The 21,275-nt window shown below is 35.4% G+C and overlaps 1 pseudogene; it reads left to right on the forward strand.

Annotated features, from left to right (window-relative positions):
• Positions 1 to 460: 460 nt before the first annotated feature.
• LOC149579626 (U-box domain-containing protein 45-like) lies at positions 461 to 16,101 on the forward strand (annotated as a pseudogene).
• Positions 16,102 to 21,275: the final 5,174 nt, after the last annotated feature.

A 21,275-nucleotide genomic window follows, 5' to 3' on the forward strand; every position in this document is an offset into this window, starting at 1 on the left:
TTTTCACTTATTTTCCTCTTATTACTAATCAGTAGACATTGCCATACAAAATGCTTAAGGTTTATGTACATTTTTATAAAGAATGATTGAATATTTTTATTTATTTTCAATAGATTTTATGAGTATATGTATTTTCAAGTCTTTTAAGTAATTTTTAAGTAGAATTCATCATACAAGTGGAGAAGATATCTCATACACATTCATAACAGTATTCACAATATTGATGCACAATTAATTTTTTTACTAAATGAAACATAATCAATTTTAAAATATCATATAATAAATTAAAAGCTTTCAATTAATCAATAGAAAGTATCTTGAAGGTGTGGAAGTGAAAAGGGCTATGGGGGTGGAAGATGATACAAAGCTCTGCTAGGGTTTGTACGGCTTTCGTCTGAGTCCTCGCTAGTTCTTGCCACCTATCATATCGCATTTACTATGGGAATAGTTTTCATTTATAATGGCCTCGGCCTTCTCTAGCCTAGTAGTTGATGTTGGTGTTGGAGCTATTATTGTTGGAGAGAATGGCTCCATTGAACAAACATTGATACAAGTTCATTCCCAAGGTGTTCCACGAGGTAATTCCTCTCTTGATTTTGTTTTGAATAGCAAGGAGTTTGATAGTGCATGCACATGGATAAAATAGCAAACCCTGATTGGGTATTTTGTGGATCACACTTCTTCTAAAAGCATGCTATAGGAATGGGTTTCTAAGGTCTGGACACATCAAGGTGTCCGCTTGAAGGTGTCCAAAGCCTTACCAAAGGCTTTTTCCTTTTTTGCTTTGGCAATGTGGATCAAGCTGAACATGTTTTTGTGCGAGGTCCCTAGACTGTCAAGTCCTCCCTTTTGGTTATTTCAGCATTGGTCGTGCGATTTTTTCTTTTTCTAATGATCATAAGCTTAAGGTGCCTATTTGGGTAGAGTTCCCTAGGCTTCCCATTCCATGTTGGTCTTTTTTGCCAGTCATTGCACAAACTATCAACAAGGTTGTTTGCCTTAAACCAAATAAGTTTTTCAATTCTCAACCCCAGCATAGGGTTTGTGATGAGGTCGACCTTTCTAGGGACCTCAAAGATATAGTGAAGATCCAAATAGGTGGTACCACCTTCACTCAAAAGGTGATTTACCTAAACCTTTTGAATCCTATTATCGGTGCTAGTCTACTGAGCACAAGATTAGGGATTGTCCGGCCTTGTTCGACTACAACCGCCCACCTATCTCAAAATCTAAGCCAGCTACGACCGCCAAGAAAGATGAATGGACTATGATGGTGAAAAAAGGGAAGGGTTCGGCTACGGCTAAGGTGAGCTCTTTTCCTATGGATAATGGTAGACCTAGCTCAAGCCTATTACCATCAGAACCCTTAGTTCTATTGCTCCCTCCACCTCTTGTTTCAAACCATGGAGTTTAGGGGATAGTGGGCATTCATACCCCTGATCCTCATCCTCTTTGGCCTCGAGCATCGCAAGTGGCATCAATAATTACTCAGCAAATGCTACAATGCTTTTGCAGCCCAGACAACTGTGATGAGTTTTTTGACAATGGGGAGAAGATTCGAAGGGTCGTCTCTTTTGATGACTCCTTGTTTGAGGCTCCCACATTTTTGCACAACTTCTCCTCTCTTGGGGATGAGGAAGACATGTAAGTTGGTTTACCATGAATTACCTCTCATGGAATGTGTTGGGACTGAAAGACCTCTCTATAAAGTATTATATTCATGACACCAAGCATCAGCTTGGTAATCTTGATGTGCTTTGTCTTCAAGAAGTTAAAGTTGTTGGGTTTCTCTTCACCTCAACTTGTCATGTTATTTGGCCGGATAGTGCCATTTTTGCTTCCCAACATGAGGTTGGTCGAGGTGGAGTTGTTACTCTTATCTCTCCTTGTTTACTTTCTTCTGTTATTTCTCACGGTTTTGACCCTCTACACAAGATGGTTTGGATTTTGTTGTCTTTTCATAATCATTCTTTTGGTATTGTTAACATTTATGCCTCTAATGATGATTTTGATCATTCACACTTGTGGTGTTCGTTGAAGGACCATTTGCCACCTCTGACCTAGGTTTTTATGGGGACTTTAATATGGTTGAGTTGGCCTCTTACAAGGAAGGACTTCTACCTTTTTGATGGGCAGCTAGTAAATAGGAGGCCTGGTTTTACATGCAGAACAAGCTAGGATTTTTTTATCCTAATTCTAGCCGTCGCCACCCAGATGGGGTTTGGCATACATGGTCCAATTTTTAAGCTAGGTTTGAAAGAGTCTTAAAGAGACTTGACAGGGCTATGTATACGCAGTCCTTTTTTTCCTTCTCTCAAAAGTATGCCCTACTTGTCACCCCCTTTCTAGATGTGACATTTTTAGATCACTCCTCCATTCTCTTTTCTATCTATTTGATATGGATCTCCATGTTCGACTTGCCAATCTTTGACACCAGAAGCAGGTTGTAGATATTTATGCTGCTAGAGGAGCTTAGATTAAGGCACGTCTCCACTGGTTGGAGGTTGGAGGTTGGCGATCAGGCTTCTAAGGAATTTTTTAATGCTGTGAGGGCTCATCACTCTATGGTTGGTATCAAACAAATTTGAGAGGACTAGCAAGTTGTTACTGACCTTCTGAACATTCTCTAGGCTTTTATGCGCCATTATGAGTAGGTTTTCATAGCTCAGGGGCCCTCTGTAGTGCATGATCAAGCTTTACAAACTTGCTTGGATGTTACTCCCAATAGGCTTGCACTTGAGCAATATGCCTTTTGTGAGCAAAAGCTAACGCTTGCGGACATGAAGGAAGTTGTCATTTGCATGGTTGATGACAAAGCCCTTGGATGTGATGGTTTCCCTTGTGAATTTTACAAAATCCTATGGGATGATATTGATCCTGATTTGCTTTAGGTTTATCTTGAAGCTTATTGCTCTAATTCCTTAGCTAACATTATTAATAAGGGTAATATCAAATTCAGACCTAAAGTTGGTGATCTTGAAGAAATTTGCAACTGGAAGCCCATCACTTTGTTGAATGTCTCCTACAAGATTATTGTCAAATCCCTCTCTCTTAAAATTCAACACTTGCTCCCTCAAATTGTTCAGCCTAAACAAACTAGATTTATCAAGTCCGGTTACATCTTGGACAATATTATTGTTGTCCAAGAAGGTATGGAATGGGCCTAGCAATCCAAGAAGAAGGCCTTATTTCTCAAGATTGATTTTGCCAAAGCTTATGACAAAATTGAATGGTCTTTCATTTTAGCTATGCTTCAAGCTCTGGGTTTTGGCCCAATCTTTCTATAGTTAGTGCAAATTCTATTTAGGGATGTCTCTTCTTGCATCACCATCAATGGGTGGTAGTCTGAAGCTTTTGGGCTCTTAGATCTATCTAGGAAGGTTGCCTTCTTGTGCCTTCTCTTTATGTTTTGGCAATCATAGGCTTTGGTTATCTTCTTGCCAATGCCATCTCTTAGGGTCTGGTGTGTGGCATTTCTCTTCCAGAATCCCCCATGCAACTTGTTAATGGTCATTTTTTTGACAATTGCTTCCTCACTCTAGTGGAGGATGAGGATAACATTTCCAACGCCTTGTAGTACTTGAATACATTTTGCCTTACCTTAGGTTATGTTATTCAATTTCACAAAACCCTTTGCTATAGATAGTCCTTCTTGCTAGGCCCTCATTGGTTGCAACAATATGGGTGGAAATGCATCCAACATGGTGAAATTTTCAAATTCTTGAGCATTCCTTTTACTTTTCAAGCCTCCCCTATGGAGTTGTGGAATGTTGTTCTTTCTCGGATTGAGAAGAAGTTGGAATATTGGATTACTAAGCCCCTTTCACTTGTGGGGAAGTTTCAAATTTGCTCCAAAGTGCTTGCTGCTATGCATGTGTACTACTCTTCATGTTGGGCTCCTTCCAAAGCTTTGTACCTCAAGCTTGAGTGTCTCCTTCAGGACTTTCTCTGGGCCTCTAATGTTGCACATCATGACTTTCACATAGTAGCCTAGGATTTTGGTTGTTCCAAATATTCTGGTGGCAATGGGCTTCTGTCCACTTGCAAATAGGGGATTGCCATCTGTGCCAAGTGGTCATACAGGCTCTCACTAGTGATGAGGCCTAGAAACTTTTGCTACAGCATTGCATATCTTCAAGCTTTCCAATTAACCGATTGGCCTAGAAGGGGATTGGCTTCCAGACCCTTCTTGTGACTCCTGAACCAATTTAGATTTAGGGAACATTTTTTGCTAAGAGCATTTGGAAAGCCTAAGAAGCTATCAAACCATCGCTTCATTGGGTTGGAAATGGTTTCAAAGATGGACTCTTAATGAACCAACAAAACCTCTGGTGGTCTCCCTTGTTTGCCACTCATGGTGTTCCTTTAGCCAAGATTCAAGGAGTCAACACTTTGCACTTACTTTGAAGGGGTATCAAAATTCCCAACGATTTATTCTCCAAGGTTACTATGAGCCTTCACTCATGGGAGGACCTATAGGTGTAGTTCAAGCTTATTCGTTTAGATCGATAGACAAGTAATCTTCTAGTTTCTGTGGTGCCTCCCAATTTTTTACACAAGCTTGGAATTTACTTATCTCTCTCATGGTGGAAAGATTGGAAGTGGTATCCTACCACTCCAATGACCAGCTATAAGCCCAAGTTGGGGCATCAGTGGCTAGTACCCCATCTTCTAATGGTTGATACTCTCAACCAGCGTTGGTATTTGCATTCTTCTCATAAGACTTGGAGTCTTAGATTTTCCTTTATCTGGCATACCATCATAGAGCCAAAGATTGCTCGCTTTGGTTGGTGTCTCCTTTTCTAGGGCTTGCCTTTGGGCCCTTGACTTTGGAATTTGGGAGTCTCAGATCCTAGATGCCCTTTTTGTGGTCAACCTAAAAGCTTCCTACATATTTTTTGGTTCTACAGGTGAGCCTAGAATTATTGGCTCTGGATTCATGATTTTTTCAAGCCTTTCCATCCAAAGGCTTTCACTTGGCATATGGTTGTTCTGGGAGATGCGTCTAGACTTCCTTTTAAATATGCCTAGATTTGTCATGCTTTTAGAATGGAGATTTTGTTTACTATCTGGAAATATCCCAATGTTGTTTTATTCTCTCACATCTTTCTTGATATACATGTTGCTATGTACTCTAAAGCATGTATATGTAATAATGTCATGTTGCAAATACAAATACAAACTGATAAAGTCACACTGGAGGTGGCTCACTTGCAGGATTTATTAGCTCACTGGGGAAACACCCCTTGTATGATTTCCTATGTGCCTTTAGATTCTTTATCCAATGGCCGCACTCCTCATCATGGTCACCGACAAGGCTGGAGTAGATCTACACGATGCTTGCACACTCCCTGATCACAGCCTCATTGCCACTCTCCCAGTGGTGGTTTTGGTGGTCACTATCGTTCGGCCTCACCTCCATAGAGGTTGGGTTCGAGCTGGTCCCTAGTGGCTCCTTCTACTGCACCTGATGTGGGTTGGTTGTTTGGCCAATGTGACCCCAAATGGGCTTTCCCTTAGTTGGACTTATCCATTTCTTTGCCTAGGACTAAGGGAGGTAAAGATGTTGATGTTGATAAAGATGAAGTTGCTATTAACAGTTGGGCTCCCCCTGAGCCAACCACTAACCCCAAGGAGTAGTTTTGGGGTGTTGATGATAAAGAACCTCCTTCAACTATCACTACTCTTGCAGCTTGAGGGCTTTCTATTTTTGCTTCTATATGTTTTTTGATGAATAGTTAATCTTTGGCCTTGTGCCGTTTGAACTCATGGGGTAATCTTGTATCCGTCGGCCCCTTTTTTGTGAATATGTATCTTTAAATTTTAATTAATGGAAAAGGTATATTCCTCAAAAAATAGAAAGTATCTCATTTCCTATTCTTTTATTTCAACATAGTTAATTTTGGAACATCATATAATAAACAAAGGACATTAAATAATTCGTAGAAAATATCTCATTTTATTTTATCACGATCAATTATAAAAACTCAAAATAAATAAAAGGTTTTCAATGAATCAATAGAGAATGCCTCATTTCCTATTCTTTTATTTTAGTACAATAAATTTTTAAAATATCATAAAATAAATTAAAAACTTTTAGTGAATTAGGAGAAAATGTCTCATTTCCTTTTCTTTTGTTAGTTTCTAGAATGCTAAAATACAATTAGTCTAACCAATGAGATTTGAGAATCTATAAAGTTTGTAAATTTTTACTTATTTTTTAAAATTAGAAAATAGATTATTTTCTTTTTTTCTTATTGGTCCTCACCAAAAAAGGTAAGGAGAAAAATCATTTTTAGGAACCAAAATTAAGGAAAGATACTATAATCGGTGCTTTCACAAAGCTTGTTTGTATTAAATGTGTTTTAATGATTTGTCCTTTTCTTTGCAATATCACAGAAAAGGGAATTTGAAGGTGAGTTGTTTCTAGTGGTTTCAGTGTTCACCTTGTATTCATTCAATGCTTTACAATTTTATTCATTCTTTGTGTTTGTGTTTTAGTTTTTTATCAATGTTGGTGAGAATCATCCCTACCTCTGATTATTTTCATTTGAATGTAGATTCTGTAGAAGACTTGCAATTTCTTCTATATAGAATAGAGGGTATCATATTCTACAAACTCACAAATAGGTGATATAGATACCAGATGTAGATGACCTTGGTTAAAGATTTCAGTTGGAAAAGAAAAAAAATTAAGCCCCTTTCACAATAAATCTTTAATCCATAGTTTAGATTTGAGAAAAAATTGTTGCAGTCTCCCATCTTCATCTTTTTCCTCACCCCTACCAAACTCTATTCTGAATTGATTTCTTTTTCAAAAGGGCATTAGCAAATGGGGCATGTGGGATTAAAGCCATAGGAACCATATAATCCACACATATTAAATACATTGTACTAATTCTCCAAATCTTGTCACCCTAACTTCCACATCTTTGTTGCTTCATTCGAGGAATACATTCTAAGGTTCCCATCATTATCTAGTCCCAAATGCGTCAAAGCCACAAATTGGTCTATAAACTTACCATTGTATCTAGACCACACCATGCTTATTTCCTCATTAAACAACCCAAATATTCCATTCCGTAAAAACTCAGTCTAATGGGTACATAAGAATTTCTAGAAAGAGACCCTACATATGAACCTATTCCACTTTCCCAATATATTACATATGTACACCATTTAAGCATCATATTTCCAAAATCCTCCAACTCTAGTTCATAGTAACTTGCAATGGATATTTTAGAATAAGTTCTTAGATTTTGAACCATCGCAAGTGTCTTTCCAAGAAGGAGAGTATATGTGTGTTCCTGGAAGCTCCCCCTCACTATCCTATCTTCATTATTAGTCAGAAAAAATTTGCTAATGTCATGGAAACAAGCACCCACAAAACCCATATTGCTCATCCAAACAAGTTCCCCAACTAATTAGTGATCAAACATAATGAAATTCCAATCCATGCATATCCCAAAAGTGGAATTGGGGCTTAACTTAACATCATCTCCTACTATCCAGACCACTACCTCTACCTACTTGGGTATAAAATTGTACATTGTGATTTGCTAAGAAAATACTCATTGCAAATGTGTCATTTAGGGACAACTAATAAACCTTCTGTAAGACAGATGACTTGGAACCCAACAAAATACTAGCCTAGATGGGCTTCTTCTTTGAGCTTCCTATTAACATTAGCATTACAAAAATGACTATATCTTGTAAACTAATCTTTTGACATCTTGAAACCCAAGCAAGTGTTGAAGTCACCATTTTCATTGTCTTTAAATTTGGATACCTTTTTTCTCTTGAAAAGTAATGCTTCTTCTGAACTCATAGAGGCTAGGGTTAGTTTAGATATCCCTATTGTGTTATGATATGTTGAATAAATATAAATCAAATGGACAATATGAGTAATCAGTTTAGCAACTTCTTTTGGGGCCTAAAATTGAGTTTAAGGAGTAAATGATTTTCCAGTTTTTTAAGAAATAAGTAATTATAGAGGTTACACTTGTCACAATTGTCCAAACAAGCCTCAACTACACTTTTAAGACCTCTAAAATATTTTAGACAATATTTCCCTTCCCACATATACTTTTTCACATAGATGTAATCTACCAAAACAGCCCAAAACCATCTACCATTTTTCTAAATTTTCTCGTGATTGACATACAATCTAATACATCCCCTTAGCTTCCTCAAAGGTAAGAAACAAAAAATTTGAAAATAATCTAGGAATTGTTTTAGTGGGTTAAATGCATGTAATAATCACTTTGAGAGAAAACTGAGCAACTTTAGGAGAAAACTAAGTGACTTGAGAATAACTTGCCATCTTTAGCAGCAACATTCATGTTGGATAAGTAGTTGTTTAAACTAGGTGGTGTATCCAAACTGTTCACAACCTTTCTAGATACCCTTAGATATTTCAATCCCTATATTTGGCATTGAAATGGTAATTGGGATGAACTTGAATTCATTAAGGGCTTCTAAGCTTGACAATCAAACACCTTATCTATACATGTCTTTTCTCCCCACTTAGGAGCAATTTTTTTGAGATTGGATCAAATTGATACATATTATTTTTCTACTTGAATATCCAAACAAAGATAACCTTAGTACACTTTGGGTCTAATTTATCCTTTTACTTGCAAATACCAACAAATTTTCCTATACTTGAGTGACATGATTGCAATTAAGTAAGAAATGCAATTGTTTTCATTTTTTAATCTTCGTAGAGAATGATAAATTATTAGAAATCTCCATCAAAAGTGATAATACATAATATATTACTTCATCTTGACTGAGCATTTTTACTGCACAGCTTATTGTACTTGTATTCACTATGGCTTCCTTTATTTGGAGGAAGAAAGGTTAATATCAATTGAAATACCAACAAGTTGAGGAACATGTTCTTTAGCTTTTATAAGGAATTCAGTGATCATAAACATTGATTGGCTATCCTTTTTCTAGTTAAATACATATTATACTAAAAAAAATACACATATTAAAAAAATAGAAAAAGGCACTACAAATACTTGAGAATGTTAGATTTTTGTAACACTATGAAAATAAAATAAAATTCAGTTTTTCTCCTAGTACTAGTTGTAATGCATTTTGAACCAGTATGCTAAGGATATGAAATTGAGATTAAACATCCATAGAGCAATAAAAAAGAAAACATATATGATAAACTAGAAGGAGACCAAAACACAAGATACAAACCTCGATCTCTTTGTAGCCTACTTGATGTGTTGATATGGTCATGATTATAGGTGTAACATATGGTATGACCAATGCTTCAACAATGGATGATTGTAGATGGATGCATTAAAATCTAAATACCACCAAATAGCGCTTTGAAAGTAATCAACTCTCAAAATGGTATAATAATTCTCCTCAAAAGGTGGATGATTTGTGAGGAGAAAAGGGTTATATTAATAGGCAACTGGATGAGGAGGAGATAAGAATTATTAATGGATAGTTAACTGAGTGAGGTGTGAGATAGGTTTGAGTTGACTAGGATAGGTGGAGGAGATGAACTTTTGTGTTTAGAGGTGGAAGAGGGTGGTGTCATAGGAGAGTGGACTTGGGCTTGAGTGAGGAAGAGTAAATCATGCCTTAATTTATAAAAGTGATTTGGAAAGGGATTTTAGACACGGAATAGGAGGTGATGTATTTTAGTTAAAGTGGGTGAGGTGGCTCAATTGAATGAATGATGTGGAAAGTGAATGGATTTTTTAGAAATGTTAGTCCCAAATGATAAAGTAACTGGTAATTCTATGAATGTATGGGAAAGAGTCATATCAGTTGTTATGTTTTCATTGATCTCAAGTCTTAGTCGGATAGAAATCATGCTAACTCAGTAGAGTGTTATATCTAGATGATTGATGAAGAGAATTTGAAGAAAGTATGTTGAAGACTGAATTGTTAAGTATGGTATTCAATGGACACTTGAATGAGTTGGATAATGATAATGTGATGTTGGTTTGATTGTTTTATGATCATGTGATATTCCAAGGTATTGAGCTACACAAGCTTACCTAAGTGACAAGCTTAAAGAAGGAAGACTCTATTTTCTGAGTGACTACAACGGTAACCAAGAAATCGACTATGTAAGAGGGAAATTTAGTATTTTGTAAGTGATTCTAGTATTAATCGAGTAAGTTATATTACCCGAGTGAAATATTCTATTTAGTGAGTAGCAACTAGAAGAACAAGTTGAAATAAATGGGATCTAAAGCCAAATTTTGATATAAATATGGAATGCTTGAGATGGTTAAAGGCACAAGTCAGATTTCATTACAAGATCAATGATTGGAAAAATTCAATAAGGATTTGATGATGGAGATTGAATAAAGATAAGGATGTGCATGATGTTTTATGCAAAGTTCTATTTTCTATGCGGTTAAGTACATTGAATTTGAGATCAACACTTGTGATTAAGATGCAATAGATGGAAGAGTCCAGAATCCTAGAGATGGCTATTAAAGGAGGAGATCAAGACAATTTTAGGTTGCTGATGTTTTTTATCATGTTAGATGTTGATTAAGTTGTTATATGAAAAGTCACAAAAGGTGAAAGAAGATAGTTAAGCCAGGAGGATCTAGTAGAGTTGGAAGAAAAAAGGATTTGTTAGTATCTATAAGTTGTGTTGTCAATTAGTGTCAAACACTTACTCATAAATAACTTATAAAGTCAGTTAGTCATCACTATGACCGAGCTACTCTATATAGGTTGAGTCGTAAACAATTGTAAATAATTATGTATACGTCGAGCTCTATAGGAGTTGAGCAAGTCTTTTGTCACTAAATACTTTCCATATAAGTCAAGCCTACACTAGTACATCTGAGACCATTTTTCGACCATTATTGGTCAAAATTTTGACCCATTTTTCGACCAAAATTTGACCAAAGTCCACCAACCCATTGGTCAAAAAAAATTCGGTTGAAATTTTGACCAACCTTCTGGTTGGTCAAATTTTTGACCAATACTTTGGCCAAAAAATTTCCATAGCCATTGTGCAAGTTTTGTCAAAAATTGGTCGAAATTTCGACCAAAAAAGGAAGAAATTTTCGACCAAAGAAGGTAGAAATTTTGACCAATGAAGGTCAAAAATTTTGACCATTAAAGGTAGAAATTTCGACCAATGAAGGTCAAAAATTTTGACAATTTCAACCAATGAAGGTAGAAATTTCTACCAACGCCTGGGTGTAAATTTGTTTTTAGGCATTCTATAAAATAGTTCACATGCCTTGCGTATGATATGAGATTTTGCATGCATCCTGCACTCTCTCATCCGGCTGATGATGGATTACGAAGAGTGATCTGAAACGATGACGCTAAAAAACACACAATCAAATCCAAAATGAACTTGCATTACAAATGGATTGTGGAAATTTGATATTGTTGATTTTGCACGCATGTCTACTAGGACAATCACAACTTAAAACATATATTGTCAGGCTTTGTCAGTATCAAGGGCATAATGAAGCACTTTGCAGTAATCACAAAGGAAATCTTCCAGTTTTCCATATACCAATTCAAACTTAGATATATCTTGCTGATCTAACAACATCCCATCATTAAAAGTGCCAGAAAGGCATGCAAACATTTGTAGATTAGTGTAAGATCCATAATACTAAAATGTACTTGTAATATGCACTTGGAGATGATGCATAGAACCTCTATCTGCAAGAGTCATTCTACAAAAATTCCTACAAAAATAGAAAAGTTCCAAATACAAGTAAACAATAATGTGCTACTCATCTTGCATCCTATGCCTTCCCACACCTGAGATATTAATATCTTTAATTTATGAAATAGTAAATGCTACCACCAGAATCTCTTCAAATTCTCAAGCTACCGACTAGTAGCTTGTATAATATTTTTGCACTTCGATTCTCATTCAGCCACCTCAAGCTACAAGAGCCTCTTCTCATATAAAAAGAATGTTGCCTTTAAAAAATTAAGTTATGCCTCTCAGAGCCTGATTCTATTACAAGCTATGGCAGCCTCATGATCACATATCTATATGCCATAGAGATGTGTTAAAGAGACATCATACTAAGATAGCTATGTATTCTACTACTCAAACCACAGTAAGGTCTCACAAACAAAAGATTAGACTTTACTATTAGAGACTAAAATTTTATAGTAGAAAATTTGACAATTATACTTACAGTTTAATAATAGGATGAGCCACGGCCACCTAAGTATCCACCACCCATGCCATGACTTGAATACAAAGATGAGTAAGAACCTCCACCAATCTGAATACAACAAGAACTAGTTAATATTGTTACAAAATTAAACAAATCAAAATAGAAAGATATCAAGTTACATACATTAGCACCGCTAGATGACAAATAGTCAAACACGTCACAACCTTTGTTTTCACATTGAGAAGATGCGGCATAGGAGATGAAAAAATAAAAGAATTAAGTCATTATTTATCTTCATCAAGCAATAGGCATAAACATGATAGTTTCCAAACTGTAAATTGTGTTGTCGTCAATCAGAGGTTGATGTGGATTTTGTTTATGGATGCATAAAAATCATTACAACTACCAACAAGAGGAAAGGAGGAGCTCAAGTAGGTCATATATAAGCTTTTATCAGCATCAAACACTTTATGTTGCATGGGTAAACCATTCAAAAGGACAGTCAGCATGACATCTTCAAACTAGTCATCATGTAAATTGTAAAGCAATAACCATCACAAGATTATCCATGATCAAATGGTGAAGGATCCTCAGCATGACATCTAGTATTGAGCAATCATTCCAAAATGAAGGAAAGTAGTTATATTAGAGAATCACAACTATGGATAAATCATCATTTAGAACTATTTTCACTGGTAGCTAAGATATCAATCTGCATCATACATGGAAGAAGTTGAAGAGCAGTCAATACACATCAACATCATGAGAAGAAGTGATTTGGTTAATGAACCAATTACTAAATCAATATGGAGTGCTACTTCTGCTGTCTTAATTACCTTAGACTAGGCAAATTTAGTTCAATCTCAGCTTTTTTCTTAAAGGCAAGAATATCATTTCAAAAAAATGCTACTTGAGCTCAATGCATTAAATTTCTGGGAAGCTGTGACCTGAGCCTGTGCTTGGATCCTTAAAGAGTTCAAAACAGTCAAAGAAACCATTTCCAATGAATATAAATATTCAAGTTTGTAAGCACAAGGGTCTTTTAATAACCCATGCAGACACTTTATCCTTTATTGCATGCTGCTGATAGAGTCAAAAACTGACAAATGCAACCATTCTCATACTGATCCCACCAAGTTTTTGCTGGAAGACTATCATTTCAACCAAAGTTTCCTGTCAAGCTCACCACATCACAAACTCATCCTTCACAAGGAAATGTGAGCATGACATTGGTACTATAGAATGTTTGTTAAAAGAAAAATATTTGACCTAGACGGATAAGACAGGTTGGTTAATATGGCAAAGATCAGACATCACCAAATCAACTAATAAGACTATACTAAAACTAAGAATCTTAGGGAAAAAACATAACCTTGTAATCTCTTCTTTTAACATTGAAACAAAGAGGCTTTGCATGCTCCTCCATTTTTGTGATGATCTCAGTAGCTGGATACTTGGACGTGAAGTGTACAACCTATTTAACAATCTGCACAATACACATCAAAATCACTCATGTTTGAGACCTAAAAGACTCAGTAGCTTAAAATATTCAAGAAAGAAAGAACAGTTCTATGTGGGTATGGTACAGGTTATATTTCTTAATAGATTGGGTTGTATTTCTTAATAGATTTTTCTTTCAATAGTGATTTTTAGCATTTACTTCAATAATACCACGCCAAAAGCAAAATGACTCAGCCTTAAATAAAAAATTAATTAACATTTTTCAAAATAGAGAAATTTTATGTTATGAATAAAATAGTGTTGATGAATAAGTGAAATATTTTGGTAAATTCTATGCGTCGTAGTTTTCCTTTTGTTGGTAAGTCTATGTTTTAATTCTATTGTTCAAGTGGTTTGTTCCAATATATATTAAATGTGATCGGAAAGATAAATTTTAACTTTATCATAATGTGTTATACTTGTTCTTTTTAGAAAGTGCAATCAAAATCCTATGCAATGGTATTTTTTTTAGTATTTATTAATTTAATATATACCAAAGGTCATATTTTTGTGCAGATTACTAAAATTTTCAAGGAGCTCGAACAAGCAACACTTGCTCTTGAACCCACAGAAAAGGAAATCGGTAGGGATCTTATAACATTGTTGTAGCAGGACAAGGATGTCAGTGGTCTAAATCATATATTAGAACTAGAAGCTTTCCATCAAGCAACTAGAAGGTTGGGAATAGTATCTCCTAAAACAATTCCAATGGAGAAGAGAAGTTTGAGGAAGCAACTTGATAAATCTCGTTGTGAGGATGACAAGAGAAAAGAATCAATTATTTCATACCTCCTACACATCCTAAGAAAATACAACAAGCTTTTCACAAATGAATGTATGGATGATTTCGATTCTCAGTACTCCGATCCATGTTCTCCTATAGTTAGCAGTTCTTTGGATGAAGCTCATGTTAATAGCAGGAGGGACCAGGATGATTCTAAAGGGACCAGGATGATTCTAAAATCTAGTCATTCAAATTGGGTTCCAAGGAAACTCTTAGAAGTTCCATGGGAATGTTGCCAGCAGTTCCTGAAGAATTTAGATGTCCAATTTCCTTATAGTTAATGTCGGATCCTATGATCATTTGCTCTGGTCAAACATATGAAAGAGTATGCATAGAGAAATGGTTCAGTAAGGGTAATGATACATGCCCAAAAACATAGCAAAAATTATCGTATCTTTTTCTCACTCCTAACTACTGTGTGAAGGGATTAATTGGGAGTTGGTGTGAGAAAAATGGTATCAGAGTTCCAGAACCACCTCCCCCAACTTCTTTGCTTCTGATATACTGGAGATGGGAGTGGTTAGATTCCATGAAAAGTGTTGCTGATGGTCAGTTGAAAAGAGTCAAGGTGGGATCATCAGATGATGACCAAGTTGCAAATTTTGGTGAGGGAGATGCTGGTGCTTTATCAACTCCCACTTTAGATCATAACATCTCCTCTGAGTTCACAATTTTATCTATACAAGGCAAATTGATACAAATCAGTGGTACAGACCCTTCTTTGACTTACAATATGGTGGACACTCAAAATATAGAAAAGTAGAGTACTAAAAAGTATGAAAGGTTGTTTGCAAACCTTAATTCATCAAGTTTAGGAGTACAGTGTACAGTTGCACAGGAAGTTGCATTATTGTGTAAGGATGATGGTGCTTGCTCTTATATGGGTGCCAATCATTTTATTTCTTCTCTTGTGAATTTCTTGCAGTCTTCTGTAGATGCACTAGATACGAAGGCTCAAGAATAGGGGCATTGGCACTTTTCAAAATAACTTGGAACAATAATAGGTAGACAATTTTAATCTGAAATGTTGAAAAAGTTTTTGGCATTTCATTCAACCATCTTTAGCAATCAATTGTTTAAATGTATTCATGTAATATCTACGACAAATTTCTTATAGTGTTCTTGAAATTTTTATTTTGTAGGAACAAGGCATCAATTCTATCTTCAAGTGTAGTATAATCGTTATTGAATCTTCTTGATTTGAAAGCAGCTCAAGTAGCATTGGCAGTTTTACTAGCGCTATCTAGTTGGGATGACAATAAGGCAAGCATTGGTTCCTTGGGAGCTATTCCTTGCCTAATTAAACTACTAAGCTCAAACTCCTACCAATGTAGACAAGATTCTCTAAACTCATTATATCATTTATCCACAAATGCTGAAAATTAGTCTAGAATGGTGTCAGTAGATGTCGTTTCCAAGATTGTTCATCTCCTCACTGTCTGTGAAGTTGATTTTACAAAAATTTGCATTAGCATCTTATATAATCTAGCTACCATTGAAGATGGAAGAATAGCAATTGCCAATACTGATGGTTGCATTGTGACTATAGCAGAGCTGCTTGATACAGGAACCCCTAAGGAACAAGAACAATCGGTGGCTATACTCTCGTTGCTATGCACCAAGAGCTTTGACCATTGCTAGCTGGTTTTAAGAGATGTACTTTGAAATGATGTACTTTGAAATCAACAAATGCCCTCTTATATTATTCAAACATTATTTTGTAGACTTGTAGGCAAATATCAACATGAGGCCAGAGTTGTAGATTTGAATATTGATTATTAGATAGGTTCAAGAGATACTAACCAGTGTCAGATGCCAAATAGATGATCGCCATAGCAACATCCCATTTTTCTCCTTCTTTATAAAGAGGTTGGTTTTTCCGAAGATCACCTAGGAATTCCTTAGGTGAAAGTATGTCCATTCCAGGAATACCTTCAATTGGACCAGATGCAATACCATTTACACATATTCCATAATGCACAATAATTAATAAATATTGTACAAATTATGGAAAAACTTAATAAATTTCTTGTGCTACTCTTTGTTTGAAGGAATTACATCTGGGGTTTATAGCCACTTTATAAGTTATCATCATACAAAGGACTTAAATTGCATCCTCCATGGCATGGATCAGAAGGCACATTCCAATTAACCAAGAAGATTATGCCTACGATATTGTCATGTCCCATGAGAAATAAGACGATGGAAACTGCGGGCAGAACAAGTAAATAGAAATCACCCTCAAAAAAGAAATCATTGAGTTACAACGGAAGCTTAAAGATCAATACAGTTTAGTATTACCAAATGAACTTCAGGATAAAATCTCAAAAGAAAACAGTCAAACCAGACCTTGTGTATAGAAAGAAAAGAAAATTATATTAATGTCCACAAGGGACTAGAGATAGCAAAAGTTAAAAAAAAGTTGTAGGAAGATGAAAAGCAGAATTTTCTAAACTTTGAACTTTGAAGGTGTATTTATTATTGAAGCAATATGTTAAAACTTAAGACACATAAATCATTGATAAGTAGGAGATATTTTCCACATCAAGTCAAATTCTGATATTGCTATCAAGATTCAACAGTGTAGTTTTTGAGTCAAACTCATTGAACCATGATTCATGCATAGTAGTTCACACAGACTCATTTCTCATAAGAATGAATGAACACTTTGCACTCATTGCATCAAGGGAGTGCTCACAAAGATGAAGCACCACGACTTGCTCAAAGGCTCAACCATTCTAGTACTACTCCAGCTCAAGAAGGCTTAACTATGGAGTTTCCTCCATGGTTTAAACCACTCTACTTGGAATCCCATTTGCAAAACCTACAACAAGTGTTGTGCCTTATGAGCCATTTATTAGAAAGTCCCTTGAGCTCATCAATAGATAAGCCTAAGATATTTTCCACAGCAAGTCAAATTGTGATATTGCTATCACGATTCAACTATACATTTTTTGAGTCAAACCCATTGACCCATGAATATAATATATGACCCAAGAAAGAGGGTGAAATTGTAAATGTAATGGATTATACATCCTTTCCTCCTACTACTAGATGACTAAAGGTGCTTGTGTGCTAATTGTAACCCCTTTTCTTGTAGCTATTTGCAAAATATATGTGGAAAAATAAAATTTCTAAAATGAAAACTCACAGTAATACAATCAAATTTCTAAATGAAATGTAACCATAAATACTGGTAGAAGCCTTCAATTACTTGACACAAATATATAATTGGATTTTCATTGAATTAAATCCTACATTGGTCAAAATTAAATAACAAGGATAACATATAGAGCATCACATGTCCCAAAATGCTTTGTCAATAGGACAAGTGGCTAGATAGTGAAAATCTCAACATGGGAGGATTATACCATTCACTACTCCCCTACTAACAAAATGTCAAAAAGTCTTTAAATGACTATATGCCATGCAGGTCCCTTTGTCCTTAATACCAACATACATGAGGAAGATATGTCTTAGTTCAATGACTAGTTGTGGAGGTTGCATTAAGATGCTTTAAAAACACACAAGTAAAATAACCTCAGCAAATGTGAAAGTCTAGAATCAATGAATGCATGGGCTTATTTCAAACAATATATTTGACAACTTAGACACATAAGAAATCAAAAGCATAGTCATCCACTTAAAAGAAGTCTTGAATGCCCCTCCATTTGACCTGACTAAAGCCCAAATAAAATTTAGATTAATGTGATTCCTATGCAAAATCCAAGCTACAAGTACAAGTTGCCTACCTTAGAGACAACCTCATCAATATTTGCAAGATGATTGTTGCAGGACTTGTAGACATAAATCAGCCCTTTTAGCTGTACCAAAAATAGCCTCCCCATATTACTGACCAACAGTAATATCAACCCTTAATATTAGACTCAAAACTTCTCATTGGCAAGATTTCAAGTATTGCATGACCCTAATTAATTTTCCACAACAGAAATCAAATTCCAATTAAATTAGATAAACTGATTGATCAAATAAGATACCGTTGCAATTACATACATCCTGCCCATGGTTCAAAATACAATAAAACTAAGAATATCAGTTCAAGCGCTCATTAAGTGGCAATAAACACCCTAATTCATCTACCCCTCAGAAGAGATCCCCACTGCTATTTCAAGATCGAAAAGAGGTCTCCGAAGCAATTTAATAGCACAAAAGTGATTTCAAAAACATTCTAATGAAGACCAAAATTCTACCAAAAGCAGTGATAAAATTCTACCATTTATGGAAATATCATCTGAAATGTTATAACCAAAGAAAGCCTTGCATGAAGAAGTTTATCAAGAAATCGAAGAGAGCTAGGAATTGTTTAAGGTATTAAATGTTGGTGGAAAAGGTGGAAGTTTTCTCCATCAGCTTCAGAATTCCAATTGGTCATTTAAGATGGCAGCAGTGGCCTTAATCGATATCATGGTGAGGCTACTGACAAAGTTTGAGTGGGATTTGAAGATGGATGTTGGTGTAGAGGATATGATGAAAGCTTATAAAGAAATAAAAGATCTGTTAGAATTTTTGGACTTCCCTAAGAACATAGCCATTCAACCGATGGATATGTTTGGTTCATGTAACTTTGAAGCTTTTGAGATGAGTTTGGAAGTGACAAGCACATGAGATGGTTAGAAAATAAAATTGAGCAGCATGGAGGAGGAGATGCTCAATGGACTACAATGAGTCAACACCTTTTTTATTTCCTCAAGGAAGAGAAAGAAGAATTAGAGAAGGAGATGAAAAACTCAAAGTGTAAAATTGGAGATAATGTTTCCTATGTGACACTTTCAGGATTCATTTGGCCGTTCATCTTGATTTTGGAAATGTCTAGATGAATGGTTGCACAAATGGGAGAAAAATGGGAGCCTGCGAATGAATCGCAAGAGCCTCCAAATGAGTTGCATGAGCCTATGAATGAATCACAGGAGCTTGTGAATGAATCGCAAGAGCTTGTGATTGAATTGTTGACCGATGTAGATTGATATGTGGTTGACTATCTTGCAGTGTGTCTTGGGTATGTGGTTAGATGCCTTGGAGTCCTACTTCTAATTTGCATGATTGTAATTGTAATAATGATATTATACTTACTGTTATTTGTCCCAATTGCAATAACAACTATGTTCCTCTAGAGAGATGAAAAAGAAAAGCATGGATACTATAAGAAACATGCACTAAACAAGAGCTGACATTTTGTCTACATCCCTATCTTAGATTCTTACATCTCTGAATTGGAAAATGATAATAATTCTAAGGATGGTAACATTGTAATCACTGGCTTGGGAAATAAAATGATCGGCTGCTTCAGAGAGCTTATTTAGGGTTGTGTTCAGCAATTACCAGATTTGCTGATAAAACACTCCAACAAGTGGGCCAGAGAATTCCAGGAAGACAAGATAAGAAAGGCTTTGGAGATAGAAAAAAATCTCATAGCACTGATGGAGATGACAGTAATAGGGGATATCAATGTCAACCAAGCAAATAAAAAAAGAGAAAATTAAAGAGTAGAGAATGAAATTCAAATCGACTTGATGGATTGAAAGTAAAAGGTCATGCCATCTGCCTCATTTTCAACTTATCTATCACATACTCTAAATTCAACATCAGACCTTGTAATCATTACGTATAAGTCATTTGCTAAATGAATATTTTCTATTTTAGGTTTTTCCTTGTTTTGTTTGGATTGATAAATCGACGAAGTTAAGAAGTTTTGTATTGATTTTTAAAGTAAAAATTAAAGATATGCATGAGTTTTGCAAACTATCTTCAATAGAGAATGATCAGTTAGCCAATAAATAATCAACATGTCCTAAACACTGACTACCCACCCACACAAAATAACAAATATATACAGAATAGCCCTAAGAATCACTTGCCTTTTGGTTTTATAATAGCCTTGTTTTTGCTATTCAAATTGTAGAGTTTATCATCAAGGCCTGAAAACAATAAAACGGAAAAATAATTTTGGGCTGTCTACTATCGAATCCCAAATTTTGCAGCAGAAAGCAATGTTTTTATATCCTTGTTTAACTACACTTAACAGAAATCCCATAGGCTGTCAATTAATAGATGATATTGAGTTCAAAATATCAATTTTGATCTGAGTTCTACCCATTCTTCTTTTTTATGATGGATGGAACTCAAGATGGGATGTAATGCAGAGCCACACCTTGGAAAACTCAGGAGGAATCAGTCACTCAATTGAGTTGCTTCAAGGGGCATCTACAACCTTTAGGATCACACACTAAAATCATATTCAATAAACAAAACTTTGAAAATAAAACCCCCCAAAATATCTTCATGCTGCCTCCGGATAGACCTTCACTCGGACATTATTAACTTTTGAACCAAAAAAGATTTACTCAATCCAATCTTTGAGATTTGGTGTAACTAGGTTTCAAACAACATATAAAAATTTGAGAGAAATCCAACAGTTCAAACCCGAGATATTGACCACGCATTGGAGTACATTTTTCTGCAAAACATACCAAATTCGACCCAAAACTAAAACTTTTTAATCTTCTGCAAACTATCAACTTGTTTCCAGTGAGAAGATAAGAAAAATCCGTTCAAAACTTAGACCATTGAAAACTTGCACAAAGACAATGAAAAAAAATTCCATATCTCTCCAAATATCAATGGTTGGATTGAGTAAATCTTTTCTGGTTCGAAATTTATTCATGTCTGAGTGCAGGTCTATTCGGAGGCAGCAAGAAGAAATTTTTGGGGGGATTTATTTTCAAAGTTTTGAATCTAGTGGATGGTTATAGGAGTCTTATGAGTTGAGTCTAAGGTATCTCTGGTTGTGTTTTCATAATAATAATAATATATCATATGTG

The sequence above is a fragment of the Cupressus sempervirens genome, chromosome 1, assembly GCF_028749045.1.
Source record: "Cupressus sempervirens isolate cs-2001-9-10 chromosome 1, ASM2874904v1, whole genome shotgun sequence".
NCBI lineage: Eukaryota > Viridiplantae > Streptophyta > Pinopsida > Cupressales > Cupressaceae > Cupressus > Cupressus sempervirens.